The sequence below is a fragment of the Petaurus breviceps genome, unplaced genomic scaffold, assembly GCF_028583685.1.
Source record: "Petaurus breviceps papuanus isolate PSGF00001 unplaced genomic scaffold, PetGlider_PUasm1.0 90784, whole genome shotgun sequence".
NCBI lineage: Eukaryota > Metazoa > Chordata > Mammalia > Diprotodontia > Petauridae > Petaurus > Petaurus breviceps.
In genome coordinates this window covers 5,716,850-5,732,261 of record NW_027187345.1, presented here as the reverse complement: position 1 = coordinate 5,732,261, position 15,412 = coordinate 5,716,850, and the positions used below count along the sequence as shown (strand labels likewise).

At 36.5% G+C, this 15,412-nt stretch overlaps 1 protein-coding gene and 1 pseudogene across 4 annotated transcripts in view; both read left to right on the top strand.

Moving 5' to 3' along the window:
• The window catches only part of MYCT1 (MYC target 1), a 151,851-nt gene that overhangs the window by 25,926 nt on the left and 110,513 nt on the right, over positions 1–15,412 (top strand). The window lies entirely within an intron of this gene.
• Positions 3,138–6,112, top strand: LOC138147347 (F-actin-capping protein subunit alpha-1-like; annotated as a pseudogene).

Below are 15,412 nucleotides of genomic sequence, written 5' to 3'. Positions count from 1 at the left end.
ACAATGTTTTACAAGAATGGTTTTTGCTTAAAAAAAAACTTTTCATTTCATATTGGAATGTAACCTTATTAATAATTTACAAGTTATATAACTCAGTACATTATTACATGTATTACTCTAGGTACAAGTATAGGTTCTAATGTTTTACCATGGAACTTTGAGAAAGAGAGAGAAAGAAATTCATAAAATGCACTCTAGTATAGAGATTCTCTTTGCAAATGGCATGTAACATAGATTTGGGAAGGATGTGGGATTTGGAATCTGAGGCCTTGGGTTTGAATCCTCCTTCTTCCACTAACTAGTTTGAGTTCCTAGGTCAATTGCTTAATCTTTTTGTGAACTAAATGATTTCCAAGCTATGTTCTACCCCTAAAACAATTACTTCACAATGTACTTTTTTTCTGAATAGAATATTCCCCAAACGCCCTGTATCAGAACAGCTATACTAGTAAAGCATGTACAGGTTTTTTTCTGTTTGTTTTTAAATTCCAAAGAGTTCCAAATCAATAATTGCAGCTTGGAAAGTCACAAAGAAAAATGAAAAGGATATTTCATAATCAACTTATTTCTGCTTATGAAATATGCACATTATGATAGCAGCAAGTAATGGAGTCAGAGATTTAGACTTTCAGTGATAGATAAATAATGGGTAAGACTAAAATAAAAAATAGGCAAAGTTTTGCTATAACTAAAATAATAAGAAAAATCTAAGAAAAGGGAAGCAAACTCAACTTTCTCAAAGTGAAGATCTTTTAATTAATAAAGTCTTATTCCACTAGTTCATTAAAAAAATGAAAATTATGGAACCTTTAAAAAAATTACTAGTGATGCATGAGCTAAAATTTTAAATTAAATTAGAGGTCTGCAACAATGAAATAAAGTAAAAATATATTATGCTTTCCAAAAAAACTGAATTTTAAAAAGTTTGACCTGTAATTCTAAATGGTATCAGAGAACCATCTGCTGTGAGACTCATTTCATACATTAGTAAAAAGGGAGTGACAAGGTCCTCAACTTTTCTAGGAATATTTGAGGGATGGTATTTGTGTGGTCTTAAAAAACAAAAACAAAACTGTAAGATATGTGTGTGGGGGGGAATCTTGATTTAGTATTAATGTCTCATTTATTAAAAATTGCCAATTAAGAAAATGAAAAAGTTTTATTTTACTGTGCACAGCCATATCTCTACAGTTTTAGATCATATCTGTTATGATCCCTTAATAATTTAAATGTCTAATTCTAAAGTTTATGATTTACACATCTTTTTATATTTCACTTCTAGCTGGTGGTTCCTTGATATGGCAGCGGTTTTGATGCATAGGCCCATCACCATATTTTAGCGCTGATTCCATTCTGAGAAAATATCTTGTCCAACCCCTTTCATTTTACATATAAGGAATAGAATTCTCAGGAGATTTTAGGACTTGCCCAAGGTCATATAGATAGTTACTGGTAATGCTGGGAGGAGAACAAAAGTCTTTTGACTCTTGGTTCAATATTCTCTCCACTTCACCAAAATGCTTTTGAGTAATTTGCATAAACATGAAAAAAAGTTCAAAAGGGACAATTAAATGGGACAAACAAACTCAGAATTCTTACTGAAAAGATATTAAATGTAAGGAGAGGAATAGTAGTATAAGGTATGGAAGGAAATTTTTTTTTAAATAAATTTTTATTTATGTCTCCTGCATTTTTTAAAATCATCATAGTTATCTCCACTGTCCTTCTTCCTACCCATCCCACATAGCCATCTCATATTACAAATAATATTTTTGATGATAGAAAAAGAAAAGAAAAAATTAGCAGAACTAACTAATACATTGAAAACATCTGAAAATATATGCAGTGTGGTACAACTGTGGACTTGCCACCTCCATGAAGGGATAGGTTTGCAGTGTGCCCTTTGATCTATTCATTAGAGAGCCATGCTTTAACTTGATCATTGTGTTACATTGAATTTTGACCTTTGTGTATATGTGAGATTGTTCTTCCCATTTGCATGCTGCAGAAATTATGCATATCATTTTCTTGGCTTTGCTTCCTTTAATACAAATCAGTTCATATGGATCTTTCCACATATTTCTATATTCATGGCATTATTTCTTGTCCTCAGTAATCATTCCTTCCATTAGGTAGCAGTATTTGTTTACCATTCCAACAATCAATGGGCATCTACTTTGTCTCCAATTCTTTACCATTATGAAAAATGTTGTCATAAATATTTTGGTGTATATGGAGACTTTTTTTTTATTAGTGGTTTCCTTGGGTTATAAGTTCCAGTGGTAGAATCTCTGATTTAAGAAGTATGAATATTTTCATCACTATATTTGCCTACAAATTCTTAGCTCCGGCAACAATGTATTTTTGTATCGATCTTCCCATAAGATCCCCAACATTGCCATTTTTTGGTCATCTTTGTCAATGTGTAGTATGTGTGGTAAAACCTTAGGATTGTTTTAATTTTCATTTTTCTTATTATTAATTTGAAGCATTCTTTCATATCCTCATGAATACTTCACAATTCATCATTTGAGAGCCCTTTGTTCATATCTTTTGACCATCCTTTGGCTGCAAGTGTAAGTTCTTTGATCTGCTTTTCTTATGTTTGAGTTGAAAGCAACTCAAAAGTGGTCAACAATCTTACTTGAATCAAACATATATATCATTCATTTAGTTCAGGGAAAAAGTCTGAACTTCAGAGAAAATATAAACAAAATACATACCCTTCTCCAGGGTCAGGGGACATCACAGCTTTCTTGACCCACTGCCTGATTTCAAAGTAATAAAAGGTGTGGACCTTCCTGAAAAAGAAGCCTCCATTAAGCAAGCTTTTCCGAGTGAAGGGGCAGAGAAGATCTTCAAATTCTCTTACCATTACAGACACCAAAGACTTATTTTGTGGTACTGAGCTTTTTCCCCCTCTGGTCTTTGTTGCTTTAATTTTGATGTGCAGATGTTTTTTAATTTCATACAATCAAAGTTATTATAATTTATATTGTGTATTTGTCTCTATAGATTGGTCAATAATACAACTCTGACTCAGCTGAGAAGCATATGATCTGCTTCTCTTCTAAATTTTTTTTTAAAGAAATTGGGGTTAAGTAACTTGCCCAAGGTTACATGGCCAGTTTTGTGTGTGTGTGTGTGTGTGTGTGTGTGTGTGTGTGTGTGTTGGTGTTAATTATCTGAGGTTAGAACAGATCCTGGGTCCTCCCGATTCTGGGGCTGGTGCTCTTACTCACTGTGCTACCTAGCCACCCCCTAATGTTTTTTAATAGAGCAGTTAGGTAGATATGTTGCTGTGCCATGTGAGCTTTTGTCTTTTGTTTCTGGTTCCTGAATGTATTTTCTCAACATCATGAAGTCATTGGTTCTCTGAAAATGAAGGACAAACAACAGAAACTGTTTTACTTTCCTGCTTTTATCTAGTCATTTCCTTTTTCTCTTTCTTCCTCTTAGTTAAGCAGATTCCTTGTTCCTCTCTTCCCCTTCACTGTGAAAATGTCTTCCACAGAGCAGCCCAAGATAGCCAACTTTGATGATCAGGTAGAGGATGAGGAGAAGCTGCCAAGTTCATCACTCTTGCTCTGCCAGGATAATTTAATGAAGTGTTTAATGATGTCTGGTTACTACTAAAAAATGAAAATCTTCTCAGGAAAAGGGCAGCTCATGCATTCACCCAGTATAACATGGATCAGTTCACTCCAGTGAAAATAGAAGCATATGATGATCAGGTCTTAAGTACAGAACATGGTGACCTGGGTAGTGGCAATTTCTTAGATCCAAGAAATAAAGTTTCTTTTAAATTTGATTATTTATGGAAAGAAGCAAATGACTCCCAATCTGAGTACATAGATAGAGTTCTGAAGTCATGGAGGGAATCCTGTGACAGTTCATTAAGGGTCTATGTGAAAGATCATTATTCCAATGACTTCTATTTTGTTTATACTAAAATTATAGATGGTCAAAAGACTGTTATTGGTTTTATGGAGAACCACCAATTTCAACCTAATAACTTCTGGAGTGGTCATTGAAGATCAGAATGGAAATTTCCTGTTGCATCATCTATAGCTTAGGGGGTTGGATTGCTAAAGATTTTATAACATTTCACTGAAAATACCAGTGTTCAGTTGTTTAGTCACAGAGATGTACACAGAGAAGGGAAGAGAAGGGAAGGGAAAGGAAAGAGGAGAAGACAATGGAAGGTAATGGAAGGCAAGGGAAGTCAAGGGAAGGCAGTGTGTTGCCCAACTAGAGCTGGTAATTGAGTCCCAAGTGGAGAAGCTCTCAGTAATCACTGGTTGTTGTTTGTCCTTCATTCTGAAACAGAACCATGACATGAGGAACTGATTGTAGAACGGGCAAGTGATCTGGACTTGTTCAGAATCACTAGCCTCACCTTCTTCTCCAGAGCCATCAGGGTCCAGTGTTGAGATATAGATCAGGATGACTAGAGATGATTCCAGATACAGTGGCCTTTTTAAGCTAAGGTTTTTTGCAGTTCTCAGTTTGTCTGAGGCAACACCCATTCAGTGATTAAGGCAAGTTACCTAGCAAATGAGACAAAGAGTGACCTCTTTTACTGAGAAAGAAGCATAAAAAGAAGGAGGAAGATAAGAAGGAAGAGGAGAAAGAGGAGTATGAGAAGGAGGAGGAAGAGGAACAGGAGGTAGAGAAGAAGGAAAAGGAGGAAGAAGAAGAGGAAGATTCAGGCTGGGACCCCATGGAGCAAAGAGAGAGAGGCAGGTCAGGATGAGGCCTGATCAACGTGGTGGCAAGTTGTCCCACCAACCACAAGGGCTATTGCCAGGCCTATCAACAAAGGGCTGGGACTGGATGGAGCAGGATAAGAATCAAATGCAGGGCCCCTGGTAGGGGCAGTAACTACTCCTGGGACTGCCAATCCACAGCCTAGAAATTTAAAAAGCCCCTATCTGGACCTCCAGGGACCAGGATGGCAGAGTGAACCCTGGCTGCTCCAATCCCCCCCTCTGACCCTAAGAACATAGTAATTATTGCCCCAGGGCAAAACCTCAAACAGTAAAGGCTTGGAAGCCCTAGAGGAAGAGGTACAACCCTGCCTCAAAATGGGTAAAAAACATACTGCAAAGACAAAGACTCTGGAGTCCACTATCATGAGAGGGAAGAACCAAATTCAGAGGGAGACAGTGTTGACTTCACACCCACAGCTGAAGCCTCAACAGCGAACTGGTCTCAAGCACAGAAAGCATTCCTAGATGAGCTCAAAAGGAACTTTGAAAACCAAATGAGAGACAGAAGATAAAATGAAAAATTCTTTTATAATCAAAATTGCAAAATTATGAAAACATTACAATGAAGAAAACAGCTCCTTAAAAAGAAAAATGTGTGATATGGAAAAGGAGCTCCAAAAACTAACCAAAGAAAATAATTTGCTAAAAACTAGAATCAACCAAATTGAAGCAAAGAACTCTATGAGGAACCAAGAATTAGTCAAACAAAACATCACAAATGAAAAATTAGAAAAAGAGATAAAATATCTCAATGGAAAAATTACTGACCTGGAAAAGAGATACAGGAGAGATAATCTGAGAATCATAGGCCTACAAGAAAATCATGATGAAAAAAATGAGCCTGGACAACATCTTCCAAAAGCTCATCAAGGAAAACTGCCCTGAGATTCTAGAATCTGAGGATAAAATAGAAATTGAGAGAATCCACCAGACTCCTCCTGAAAGAGATCACAAATTGAAAAATCCTCAAAATGTTGTGACCAAACTCCAGAACTACCAGGTAAAGGAGAAAATACTTCAAGCAGCCAGCAAGAAATAATTCAAATATCAAGGAACCACAGTGAGGATCACACAGGACCTGGCAGCCTCTACACTGAAAGATCAGAGGGTGTGGAATACAATTTTTTTCAAGGCAAAAGAACTTGGGTTACAGCCAAGGATCAGCTACTCAGCAAAACTGGACATATTCTTCCAGGAAAGGAGATGGTCATTCAATGATATAACAGAATTCCAGACCTTCCTGATGAAAAAGCCAGAGCTCAGTGGAAAATTCATCCTCCAATTACGAGACTCAAGAGAGACATACAAAGGTAAACAAGGAAAACACACACACACACATACACCCTATTATTTAATAAGAGCAAACTGTTTATAGGAAAGTAGAGGGTATGAGTATAAATTACACAAAATGACAATTAAAAAACCTTATTAAGGGCTACAAAGGGACTGGAATGGAAGAAGAGGAAAGAATGAAGTGGAAAAAGGTAAATTACATCACTCAAAGAAGTATAAAAACAATATAGCAGAGGGAAAGAAGGGAAGGAGATGAGTATTATATGAGCCTTTCCCTCATCGGTTCTGGTGCAAGGAGGGAATAACACAACCAGTTAAGGATAGGTCTATGGAGAAGAGACACAAAACATATCATAATAGAGGGAAAGAGGGGAGGGAGAGGAGCTTTGCATTAGTTTTGTTCCTGTCACTCTTGGTGTGAAGAAGAAATAGCATACTACATTAAGTATAAAAATATACTACAGGCAGTAGGAGGGGGGAAGGGCTACCAAAGGGAGGTGGTTAGAAGGGAGGGAAGAAGTAAGGGGGAAGGGGAAGAAAAGTAAGGGGGGCTAATAAGAAGGGAATACTGAGGGAGGCAGTGGTCAAAAGGAAAACTCTTAAGGAGGGAAAGGGAGAAGGGGAGAAAAATATAAGCATAAATAGGGGAGGGAATCAGATGGAAGGAAAGAAACAGATAGTAATCATAACTGTGAATGTGAATGGAATGAACTCTCTCACAAAACAGAGGCAGATAACAGAATGTATTAAAAACCATAATCCTACAATATGCTGTTTACAAGAAACACATATGGAACAGAGGGATACACACAGGGTAAAGGTAAAAGGCTGAAGTAAAATATATCATGCCTCAGCTATAGTAAAAAGAAAAGCAGGGGTAGCAATTCTTATCTCAGATAAAGCAAAAAATTATCTAATTAAAAGAGATAAGGAAGGAAACTATATCCTGCTAAAAGGCATCATTGAGAATGAAGCAATATCTTTACTTAACATATATGCACCAAGTGGTATAGCATCCAAATTCCTAGAGGAGAAGGTAAGGGAATTAGTGGAAGAAATGGATAGCAAAACTATACTAGTGGGGGACCTTAATCTCCCCCTCTCTGAACTTGATAAATCCAACCTCAAATTAAACAAGAAAGAAGTTAAGGAGGTGAATAGAATTTTAGAGAGGGTAGGGATGATAGATCTCTGGAGAAAACTGAATGGGGATAAAAAGGAATATGCCTTCTTCTCAGTGGTACATGGCACATACACAAAAATTGACCATGTACTAGGACATAAAAACCTCACAATTCAGTGCAGAAAAACAGAAACATTAAATGCATTATTCTCAGATCATGATGCAATAAAAATCATATGCAATAAAGGACCGTGGAAAGAAAGACTAACAACTAATTGGAAACTAAATAATTTAATCCTAAAGAATGAGTGGGTCAAACAAGAATTCATAGAACCAATCAATAACTTCATTCAAGAGAATGACAATAATGAGAAAACATACCAAAATTTGTGGGATGCAGTAAAGGCAGTTCTTAGGGGAAGCTTTATATCCCCAAGTGCATACATGAATAAATTAGAGAAAAGGAAGGGCAATTAATTGGACATGCAACTGAAAAAGCTAGAAAAAGAACAAATTGAAAATCCCCAATTAAATACTAAATTAGAAACACTGAAAACCGAGAGATTAATAAAATTGAAATTAAGAAAACTATTTAATTAATAAATAAAGCTAAGAGCTGGTTTTATGAAAAAAAAAAACAACAAAAAATGATACACCCTTAGTCAATATGATAAAAAAAGAAAGAAGAAACCAAATTATTAGTATCAAAAATAAAAAGGGTTAATCTACCTCCAATGAAGAGGAAATTAAAACAATAATTATGAATTATTTTGCCCAATTGTATGCACATAAATTTGACAATCTTAGTAAAATGGATGAATATTTACAAAAATATAAATTGCTCAGATTAACCAAAGAGGAAGTAAATTACTTAAATAACCCCATCTCAGAAAAAGAAATTGAATGAGTCATCAGTGAACTCCCTAGGAAATAATCTCCAAGGCCAGATGGATTTACTAAGTGAATTCTATTAAACATTTAAAGAACAATTGATTCCAATACTCTACAAACTATTTGGGAAAATTAGTGAAGGAGTCCTACCAAATTCTTTTTATAAAACAGAGAAAGAAAATTATAGACCAATTTCCCTCATCAATATAGATACAAAAATTTTAAATAAAACATTAGCAAAAAGACTACAGCAACTTATCACAAGAATAATACACTTTGATCAGGTAGGATTTATTCCAGGAATTCAAGGATGGTTTAATATTAGGAAAAGCATCAGTATAATTGATCATATCAACAATAAAACTAGCAAAACCACATTATTATCTCAATAGATGCAGAAAAGGCTTTTGACAAAATACAATAACCATTCCTATTAAAAACACTTGAAAGTATAGGAATAAATGGAGCCTTCCTTAAAGTAATAGGAAGCATCTATTTAAAACCATCAGCAAGTATTATATGTAATGGGAATAAGCTAGAAGCATTTCCAATAACATCAGGGGTGAAACAAGGATGTCCACTATCACTCCTCTTATTCAATCTGGTACTACCGTGTTTCCCCGATAATAAGACACTGTCTTATTAAGTTTTTTGGAAAGAAAAACACCAGAGGGCTTATTTTCAGGGGAGGGCTTATGTTGTCCTGCCTCAGCTCTCCTCCGCGGCACTGCTTTCAATGGCACCAGCAAGCAAATCACTGGGGAAGAACAGGATGACGCACTCACTGCTGCAGCTCTGATTGGATGCAGCTTGGAGCGCGGCGTGCATTTCACCGGGGGGGGGGGGGGGGGGGACGGTGCATACAGAGGGTACCGTAATGTAGCGTGTAGTGCAGGGGATCGCCTTCACTACAGTAGCAATCTCAATAGGGCTTATTTTCGGGGGAGGGCTTATTTTAGAGGAATCTTACACAGTAAGGGGAGGGCTTATTTTTGGGATAGGTCTTATCATCGGGGAAACACAGTAGAAATGTTAGCAGTAGCAATTAGAGAAAATAAAGAAATCAAAGGAATCAAATTAGGCAAAGAAGAGGCCAAGCTATCACTCTTTGGAGATTATATGATGATATATTTAGAGAATCCTAGAGAATCAAGTAAAAAAGTACTTGAGACAGTAAATAAATTTGGCAAAGTTGCAGGATAGAAAACAAACCCACATAAATCCTCAGCATTCCTGTATATTTCTAATGAAATTCAACAGGAAGAGATAGAAAGAAAAATCCCAATAAAGCTACTGTAGACATTACAAAATATTTGGGCATCTACCTGCCAAAACAAACCCAGAACCTACATGAACACAATTAAAAAACACTTTTCACACAAATAAAGTCAGATCTAACTAATTGGAAAGACATCAATTGCTCATGGCTGGGCTGAGCTAATATAATAAAAATGACAATTTTACCTAAATTAAATTATATATTTAGTTCCATACCAATCAATTTACCAAAAAAACTACTTTATAGAGCTAGAAAAAATAGTAACAAAATTCATTTGGAAGAAAAAAATGTCCAGAATATCAAGGCAATTAATGAAAAGAAATGCTAGGGATGGTGGATTGGCTGTACCAGATTTTAATCTGTACTATAAAGCAGCAGTCCTTAAAACTACTTGGTACTGGCTGAGGAATAGATTAGTGGATCAATGGAATAGATTGGGTACACAAGACTCAGCAGTCAATGACTATAGTAATCTACTGTTTGATAAACCCAAAGATGCCAGCTTTTTTAAACCCAAAGAACTCACTATTTGACAAAAACTGCTGGGGAAACTGAAATATAGTATGGCAGAAACTGGGCATAGACCATTATCTAACACCATATACCAAAATCAAGTCTAAATGGGTGCATGACTTGGGTATAAAGACTGATACTGCAAGCAACCTGGGAAAGTAAGGAATATTTTACCTGTCAGATTTGTGGAGAGGGGAAGACTTTATGACCAAACAAGAATTAGAGAACATTATAAAATGCAAAACGGATATTTTGATTTTATTAAATTGGAAAGCCAATGTAACCAGGATTAGGAGGGAAGTGGAAAATTGGGAATGCTTACAACCAATGTCTCTGATAAAGGCTTCATTTCTAAAATATACAGAGAATTGAGTCAAATCTATAAGAATACAAGTCATTCTTCAATTGGTAAAGAGTCAAAGGATATGAACAGGCAGTTTTCAGAGGAAGAAATTAAAAGTATCTGTAAGCATATGAAAAAAATGCTCTAAATCACTAGTGATTAGAGAAATGCAAATCAAAACAATTCTGAAGTATCACATCTCAACAGTCAGATTGGCTAAGATGACAAAACAGGACAATGACAAATGCTGGAGGGGATGTGTACAAATTGGAACACTAATGCATTGCTGATGGAGTTGTCAACTGATCCAACCATTCTGGAGAGCAATCTGGAATTATTTCCAAAGGGCTATATATAATTTCATACCTTTTGACCCAGCCTTCTAGGGTTGTATCCCAAAGAGATCATAGAAGTGGGAGGAAGACCCATATGTACAAAATTATTTATAGCACCTCTTTTTGAGGTGGCAAAGAATTGGAAATTAAGGGGGTCTCCATCAATTGGGGAATGGCTGAACAAGTTGTGGTATATGCATGTAATGAAATACTATTGTGCTATAAGAAACAAGGAGCAGATGAACTTCATATTTACCTGGAGAGGCTTATACAAACTGATGCTGAGAAGAGTAGAGCCAGGAGAAATTTGTACACAATTACTGACACAGCATATGTGTGATGACCGACTTTGATAGACTGGACTCTTCTCAGCAATTCAGGGTTATAAGTCAACCCCAAAAGTCTCATGATGAAGGAAGATGTCTACATCCAGAGAAAGAACTGAGTTTGAATCCAGATGGAAGCAAACTACCTGCTCTTTTTCTTTTTCGGTTTTGTTTTCTCTTTCCCATTGTTCATTCCATCTGATACAATCCTTCTTTATAACCTGAAAAATGTCTATGTGAAAGTATCTGCAGATCCTATACTTGATTTTATGCTGCCATGGGGGGGGGGAGAGAAAGAGGGGAGGGAGAAAATTTGAAACTCAAGGAATTGTGGAACTGAATCTTGTAAACTAAAAGTAAACAAATTAATAGACCAAAAATTTTTTCAAAAAATACAAGAGGAAGAAGAAGAGGATGAAGAAGAGGAAGAAGAAGGAGAAGGAGGAGGAGGAAAAGGATAATGAGGAGAAAGAGGAGAAGGAGAAGGAGAAGCAGAAGGATAAAGAAACATCTAGGAGGGGAAGACCCTCAGAATTTCTGAGGCTTGCACTGGGACCAATTGTTGTTCAATCAATGAGAACCATAGTGATTTAAGGTTCAGGTCTAAACACTGGGAGGAGGTGGGGAGAAAAGAAAGAAGAGAATTATTGGGAACTAAAAATTCTACGCCCTCTGAGACTTCCTAAAATACACCTCTTTCTTTTTCAATTTTTTTTTTACTTTTAGTTTACAACATTGAGTTCCACAAGTTTTTGCAGCAAAATCCATTTACTTAATAGATTTTATTTGTATTTTAGCAAGTTCCTTTCTATGTTTGGCCCCAGTGTTTCTGGGGAAGTATAAAAATATTCAGAAAAAGCATTAAACACTGTGTTCTTCTTACCTTTGCTATGAGCATGAAGCAGAGAGATATTCTGAGAGAAAGAAATTTGAAACTGATGGTGCTGCTTTCAGTGTTGCATAAAGCAAACACATCCTTCTAGACTAATTAAATTCAAATCCATATCTTATGAAATGGAAAGAATTTTGAAGGTTTTTATTTATTTTTTTTCTCTTAAAAATTAGCTTCATGATAGATTCTACTTTAGTTTAGTATAGCACTTATTTCAAAACTTTATAAGGAAAGACGTATGTCTTCGAGTATGAGCTCTGAGTTCTGCCCTTTAATCCAAGTAGCCCCTGTGCTCACCCATACCCAAGCCTTAGCAAGGGCCTGAATCTTCTCAAGTTCCTAAAAGGATAAAGAAGTTGTCCAAGATCATACAAGTAGTGAATGTCTTAGCTCATATTTGAACATAGGACTTCTTATTACAAACCCACTGATATATTATCCTTCCTCTGCTACTTACTCTCTATTTAACTTTGGGCAAAATTTTTCACCATTCTGAGTTCCATATTCACCTATAAAATAAAGGAATTTGTATTATAAAGTTCTGAAGTTCCTTTCATCTTCAAAAGTCAATGCCATAGCAATTTAATAACTATAATTAGAGAGTTAGCATAACATAAGTGATAGCACATTGGTCAAGGAGACCTGGGTTACACTTAGCTGTGTAATGAAGGCCAAATTACTTAATTTCTCTAAACCTCTGATTCCTCATCAGTAAAATGGGGTGACAAATACCTGTAGTTTGTACTCCAGATGCTTTTCTGAGTTTCAAAAGATATCCTATATATAACTTTCTATGCAAAACAAGGTATTTTATAAATATGAGCTTTAACTAATTGTGTAATATTCATTGGACAGTATACTATGACACATCTCCAGAGTAGATGTAAAAAAGTCAGTAGGCTTCAATTTTTGTTGTTGCACAGTTGTGTCTGAATTTTCATGAGCCCATGGAACCTTTCTGTCCATTTGGTTTTCTTGTAAAAATACTGGAGTGGCTTGCCATTTTCTTCTCCAGTGGATCCAGTGAAGCCTTTTTATCAGTAAAATAGTGGCTAAGTGACTTGCCCAAGATCACACAGCTAAAATGTGTCTGAGGCTGAATTTCAACTTTAGTCTTCCTGATTGACTCCAGACCCAGTGCTCTTGCTGAGCCATCAGCAGCCTGTGTGGCATCAGTTTTAGGGAAAACTTAAACATGAAAATTGAATTGATTGGCTCATTGAACATGGAACTCATTTGGAGAAAATATTTTTAGAAATTACTAATTTTTTTCTGTCTGATGATTGTTTCTGGCATTGTACCAAATTTTAAACTGTATTATAAAGCAAGTCATCAAAACTACTTGGTACTGGCTAAGGAATAGAGAAGTGCATCAGTGGAATAAACTGGGTACACAAAACACAGTAGTCAATGACTATAGTAAACAACTGTTTCATAAACCCATAGACTCCAACTTCTGGGATGAGAACTCACTATTTGACAAAAAAATATTTGGGAAAACTGGAAGATAATATGGCAGAAACTGGGAATAAACCAATATCTTATACCATATACCAAAATAAAGTCTAAATGGGTACACAATGTAGATATAAATGCTGATATTGTAAGCAATTTGGGAGAGCAAAGAATAGTTTCCCTGTCAGATTTGTGGAGAAGGAAAGAATTTATGACCAAACAAGAGGTAGAGAGCATTACAAAATGTGAAATTCATAACTTTGATTACATTAAATGGAAAAGGCTTTGTTCAAATTAAAGCCAATGAAACCAAGATTAGAAGGGAAGTAGAAAATTCAGAAAGAATTTTTGCAACCAGTGTCTCTGATAAAGGCCACATTTCTAAAATATACAGATAACTGAGTCAAATTTATAAAAATACAAGTCATTCCCCAATTGATAAATTGTGAAAGGATATGAAGAGGCAGTTTTCAGAAGAAGAAATTAAAAATATCTATAAGAATGTGAAAAAATGTTCTAAATCACTATTAGCTTCTGTTTGCTCCAATCTAATTTTGAAGGAATTATTTTCTTCAGTGAGTTTTTGAAATTCCTTCTTTATTGGGCCAGTAATGCTTTTTAAGGCATTCTTCTCCTCACTGACTTTTGAGCCTCTTTTGCCATTTGAGTTAGTCTATTTTTTAAGGTGTTATTTTCCTTAGCATTTTTTTTGGGGTATCCTTTTGCAGATTTTTGACTCACTTTTCATAATTTTCTTGCATCATTCTGATTTCTCTTCCCAATTTTTCCTCTACTCCTCTAACCTGATTTTCAAAATCATTCTTGAGCTCCTCCATGGCCTGTAACCAATTCATATTTTTTTCTTGGAGGCTTTTGATGCAGGAGTTTTGACTTTGCTGTCTTTTTCTGGCTCTGTTTTGATTGTCTTTGTCTGCAAAAGACGATTCTATAGTTTGATTTAGCATCCTCTGTTTGTTCATCTTGCTAGCCAGTTACTTGACTTTTGACCTCTTTGTCATGGTAGCACTCTGCTTGCAGAGTGGAGAGTGCTGTGTCACAAATTTCTGGGGTTTTGTGCAGCTATTGTCAGAAAGCTGCTGTGCCTTCTTCTAGGAACCTGACTCAGAATTTTGAGAAAGACTTCCTCTTCACAGCCTCAACAAGCTCACACTAGCATTCCTCACCCCAGGACTGCTGCCCAGGACTGTGACCCAGATCCTGCATCCACGCCAGCAGAGAGATTCCTGAAAATGCCCTCTGGTTGGCCACTTGGTCCCCCAACTATTTATGGACCTTGAGCCTAGGAAGCAGCCGCCACAAGGGAGCAGCTGCAGCTGCACACCACCTCCACCACCAAAGGGGCAGGGGATGGCCATGTTCTTCTCTCACCCAGTTCCAGCAGAGTTCCCTCACTAACCTTTAACTTTCTCTGGGACATTTATGGGTTGATAAGTCTGGAAACTGCAACAGCTGCCAGTGAGTCACTTCCTTGAAGTTTGCTGCTGCCAATCTGTGCCCCAGATCAGTGCAAGGGTGTGGCCCACACAGGACTGCACTCTACCCTGAACCCCATGTGTTAGGCCCTTCCTGTCGGCCTGTCAGACTGTCTTCAGTGGGAGATTTGTTTTTCTCTGTCACTTTCTGGGTTCTGTAGCTCTAAAATTTGTTTAGAGTCATGTTTTACAGATCTTGGAGGTGGTTGGAGAGGGAGTTCAATCAAGTTCCTGCTTTTACTCCTCCATCTTGGCTCTACTCCCCTACCCCCTACAAATCACTATTGATTAGAGAAATGGTAATCAAAACAGCTCTGAGGTACCACATCTCCCCAGTCAGATTGGCTAAGACGAAAAAGCAGGAAAATGATAAATACTAGAGAAGATGTGGGAAAATTGAAACATTAATGGATTGTTGGTGGAGTTGTGAACTTATCTAACCATTTTGGAGAGCAATTTGGACTATGCTCAAAGGGCTATAAATATGTGTATACACTTTGACCTAGCAATACCACTTTTAGGGTTATATCCCAAGGAGTTTACATAAGAGGGAAAACTACCCGTATGTGTTCAGGGATTTAATGACCCCAGGAAACTGAGACCATCTCAGTGTTCCCAATTCTTGAAGATGCATGAAATACATGAGACTGGGGAGGCAGTAGGAAGATGAATGTGCTCTAGTTTATTAAAACCATAC